Source organism: Rana temporaria, chromosome 3 (genome assembly GCF_905171775.1).
Source record: "Rana temporaria chromosome 3, aRanTem1.1, whole genome shotgun sequence".
NCBI lineage: Eukaryota > Metazoa > Chordata > Amphibia > Anura > Ranidae > Rana > Rana temporaria.
The window spans coordinates 22,148,570-22,153,727 of record NC_053491.1 but is presented as its reverse complement, the minus strand read 5'-3'; the positions used below and the strand labels follow the sequence as shown (position 1 = coordinate 22,153,727).

Sequence of the window (5,158 nt, the reverse complement as noted above, 5' to 3'; positions counted from 1 at the left end):
TACTTGGTTGAGGGGAGGAAGGAACCAGAAGGCCACAGATCCTTCCCCTGGATGTCAGAGCAAGCCCGAGGACTCACACCCTTCATCCTAGTAAAAAAAACACACACATAATTTAAAGTGAGACGAACAGTGGGAGGAAATAAATAAAATAAATAAGTGGCCTTGCAATAATGCACTAGCCAGGCCCTGAGGCCTGAAAGACAAAAATTGTCCTGCACTAAAAGGCTCAGTGCAGAAAATAAACATTTGGTAACTGTGACCATGTGCCTATTCACACCCAAGTGTTACTAAGAGCACCCCTAGGGCGACCACTCCCAGGGGGGCACAGACACTGTGGACTATCTGCCTTCCCAGTCCATGGCCAGACAAACTAGATCCACTCAAATCAGGAGGTACTGGGCTTTTCCAGTTTTCCCGAGGGGATTACTGTCATGCCCCAACTGCCTGTGGGCACCCTGATCTATGTCCCAGCTGGTACTAACCTTCCAAGCCCCCAGCAATTTAGAAGAAGTACATAGCCTCCACTCCAGCCCTGGTCAGGCCAGAATGACAGCACAGCACCCCTACTGGATTATTAATAAGATAACAGATACTACACTTGATCCTAGCCAAAAGGCAGAGAAGCCACCAACAACAGATGCCCCATAGTAAGCCTATGAGTGATGTCACCACACAGGTATTGCAACAATTGTCGGCGATGTCTCCTCTCCCTTGAAACCACCGTTGGGGAGATCACGTGACCAGACCACAGCGATCTGTGAATAGGTAAGTAAAAGCATCTTCTTTTCACAGTGTAGTTAAAATACGACTTAGAAGGGGTTTAAGCAGGTTCAAGCTTAGTTAGCAATAGCCTGAACTTCTACTAAAAAGTTAAACTGTGAAAAATATTAAAAAAAAAATATATATACAATTGTAATGGCTTCGTCTGGACCAGTGTTTGGATCTAAGCACTATCAAAGATCAGGTTTGCCTTTTCTAATTTGTTTCAGAGACCATTGGTCTGTAACTTCTTCATTAAGACTTAATCTGGTTCTCTCTCTATATTAGAAGCTGCTTTGAACCCTCATATGTGAGGTGAGTGTCTAAGGTGGCAGTCTTATCTTGCAAGGAACCCATTCTGGTTCTGCATAGGAACAAGGTGTTGTTGAGGCCTCAGACTCTCTTTTTGGCTAAAGTAGTACCCGGTCTCCTGCTCATGTTTGCTTGACCAGGGCAGGGATGGCCTTACGAAGAAAAATAAAAAAATAACAAAATGTAAAAAATAGGAACATTTTATAAGATGAAAATATAACTCCTTTAAAATCCATTAGAGACATTCCTCTCTCTACCCTCATCTACAAGATGGTATTCATTGTAGCCATCATATCTGTCTAAAGAGACAAAGTTGTATTGAGGCATAGAACCTTCTTCTTGACTAAGGCGGTACTCAGTATGCATTGTTGCCCCTAACTGAATTTGCTTGACGGGGATTGGAATGCCCTTACAAAGAAAAACATTAACAAGTAAATAAAATATAAAAAATACAAAAAAATCTATAAATATGTAAATAATAAAATCTTTAAAAACAAATTGTATATACCTGCCACAAACAGAACATACACAATCACCAGTCTATGACAGTGGTTGTTTTCCTTCAGACTGCCTCCTTCATATGTTTAAACTTCAGGCTGGGTTCACACTATTGTGAATTGGGTTTCCACATTGTGACCATTTCCCCCTGCAGCTGTGCTTCCAGTGCCCTGATTATAATGAAAAAAAAAAAAAATATATATATATATATATATATATATATATATATATATATTAAAAGATAACATATGTAAAAACAGCTCTGGAGCAACGAAGGCTAGGAAATTTCCACTAGATAGTGGAGGGGTTACAACGTATACAGCTTGGACAAAGTGGCCTCAGACCAAAGGACTTAGGGGTTGCTATAGTGTAATTGTTAAGCCACTGTACTGTATTTGTGGTTATTGTCTCTTAAATAATACGCCCTTATTTCAGTTTTAAGATAAAATCTGTCTTGTCTCTCCCTCTTACATAGTGGCCTAAGAAGGGTACTTACATAGTGTCCAGACACTGTAAAATATTTGAGGCTGTTGTCTCTCGAAAATTACGCTGTAATGTTTATTTCATGATATAAGCTGCCTTGTCTCTCCCTCTTGCATGGTGGCCTATGAAAGGTGTTTAAATCTTGTCCAGACACTGTAAAATATTTGAGTCTGTTGCCTCTCAAAAAATACACTGTAATGTTTATTTCATGATAAAAATCTGCCTTGTCCATTTTAATTCCATTTTAATTGTCCATTTTAATTCAGCACCTAACCAAGTTGCTTACATGCAGTCAAGCCACTGATTAATATGTGTGGCTATTGTCTCTCAGATCATACACCCTAACGTTTATTGCAAAATAAAATCTGCCTATTAAAATGCTTGCATACTGACCTGATACTAGCCAATATCTGCCAAACATAACCCTGAATTAATATTTTAAACATTTTGGCAATGATTGGGAATACTCAGATGGGAAGGTAGTCAGGGAAGGATGAGTTTTTATGTTGAAGTTGCATAGTTAGGTTGAAAAAAAGACACAAGTCTATCTAATTTAATCAATAAATTTTGTTTTGACATTTAAACTTTTAAACACAATTCACTGTGTTACCGTTAAAAAAAAAAAGAAGCTCACAATCAATACTATTAAACTGTTTTGCCACTGGCCAAATAGCAAGTATTGTTGTTTGAAAGCAAAAGGAATTTTATGAAGAACTTGCACACTTGGGGGGATCCTAGTGATAAATATAAACTTGCCATTAGACAATGTGACCCACACAAGGGGATACTTTGTGCACTGTAGGTTTTTCTTATAACTACTTTAATGCACTTCAAAAGCACTGATCTAAGTAGAAAATAAAAATGTGTCTTTAGCGCTAGCCAATAGTGAATGAAGAAAAAAGCTAAACAAGGGAAGATGTGCAGTCAAATAAGAGTGCTGCTCAAATCTATATGTGTACAAACACTAACAAATTAATTGGAATAGGAAAACAAGCGATGAGCACAATCTTAAATGCACTAAATCGTGAACAAATTAATATAATGATAATTCATCTAATAAACATAACATATAAATAACGCACTGTGTCATATAATTCAAACCAAAAAGGATGCGTGAAAGACTATTAAGGGATAAAACTAAATAAGTGCTAACTGTTGAACCAGTCTGTGAAAAGGACATCAATCAATAAACACAAAGTGATAAGTGTCCAATGGCTGTCAGATCAGTGCTACCAATTGCAACACATATATGCTTCACAGATGAATCTTCTTAGATGGTGGGCTCACATTCTATGGCTTGAAGTAACTGCAACCAAACTTGATTGATCCTAGATATTGCGGTATCCTGGTATCTGTGGTGTAACTTCTGGTCTCCAACAAAATGGGGACTCACTGTAGGATGCAGAGATCAGCAGGAAGGAAACAAAAGAGTAAAAGCTCCCATCATGAAGTACGTTGAAACAGGGAATTTATTAAAAAAGCGAAAACTGCTTACAAGCAATGGTTTTAAAAACGCAAGATACGAAAATTTTGGTCGGATGGGCAGATCTAAGTAGCTCATAAACATAATGATTCCCATATTACAGCAATACCAAAAGGTGGTAGAAGTCTGTATCAGATCTTAGTCATGTTTCTTCTTTTATCTCATGACATGTCAACATGTAATATGTGTTTACAATGCTTACATACAGAGAATTGTAATACCGTATATGTTTATACAGTGTAGAAACATCTCTTAAAACCCCAATTTTTAATTCAGAAAATGTAAAAAAAATACGATAAACACAGTGCATAGCAACATATAAAAAAAAAAAGCAAATTTCTCGTACTTGAATACATTTTTTTATCTGCTTTTAAAAAGGTGTTTGTAGCTGCGGTGGAACTGGCTATAAGGCACTCTAAAGACATTGTATAACTTCTAAAAAGTTGCCCTTCTCATGCCGATGCTGAAAATATAGCTATTGTTGCCCCCTAAAATCTATTTGCCAACCCCCGAGAAATACTGAAAAGCAATGTGGCCCAGTGCCTATGTGTGTCTAACACCTTCATGGTCAGATAGTTCATATCTCTATGGAGTTTGCTCGGGCTGTTGGCAGTCATGCGGAACCAGTTTTCAGACTTACAGCTGCGCTCTGCAAAGGATGTTCCCCGTGACATTCCTGGCCCTGCATCCACGGTACTCTGCTGGGGATATGTGAAAGGGTCTTTCTTGTATGGTCTGATGAAGGTTGCTGATCACGGATAGCTTGGTGTGACACTGATTTCACCTCCTTTGTTGGCCACACGCAAAAATATATCTCCAGGGATGAAGCAAACTTTAAGGGACTAAAAAAGACTTTGCCAACAATGTTAAAATGTATCACGGAATGCGCACAATTGTCGAGGAGAAATATTAAGCAGCTGATGATAACAGCATTGGATAGGTGTTGTGATTCTATATTTAATGCAACAATTTGAGCAAAGACTCTCGTCTTACAAAAATTAGACATGCTTTGTCTACATGCATTCTATTTGCAAAATATAAAACCCCAAAATATCCAAAATAATATTGTACATATTATTCCTAAGACAATATGAATTAGAACAAGAGCTTACTGGTTTTTCTACATCTTTTGCCTCCACCTACCTAATTCACAAAATGTACAACTACAACCTAAAGAGGAACTTCAGTCCTGTTTTAAAATAATAATAAAACTCAGGAGCTACAAATACTTAACAAACAGGTACTTATCAGTCCAGGAGTCTAGCGCTGTTTTCAGTGGAGCCGATTCTTTGCTGGGTTTTCAGATCCATGGCTCCTCCATCTTAGATGTGGCTTCCTGATGTCTCACAGCAAGCCCCCCGATGCACATGGGTGAGATTGAATGGTGCTGTCGGACTAGTTCTGGAATGATGAGATGTGTGACATGTCCCACACACCACATTTTTTTTATTTTCTCCAGTTTTATTTGAGAATATTTGTGATCTATGGACTGATATCAACCTTCCTTGATGGCTTTTCTGCCTAGCTACCATACTTTCTCTCTTCGGAATTCACACAATCATTCACAGTGTCTTCAACATCCCAGTGTCCTACCTATACACTCCTTGCAATCTTGAAAACAAT

General features: G+C 38.1%; 1 pseudogene; it reads right to left on the bottom strand.

The window, feature by feature from the left end:
- Nucleotides 1-505: 505 nt before the first annotated feature.
- Nucleotides 506-628, bottom strand: LOC120933993 (annotated as a pseudogene).
- Nucleotides 629-5,158: the final 4,530 nt, after the last annotated feature.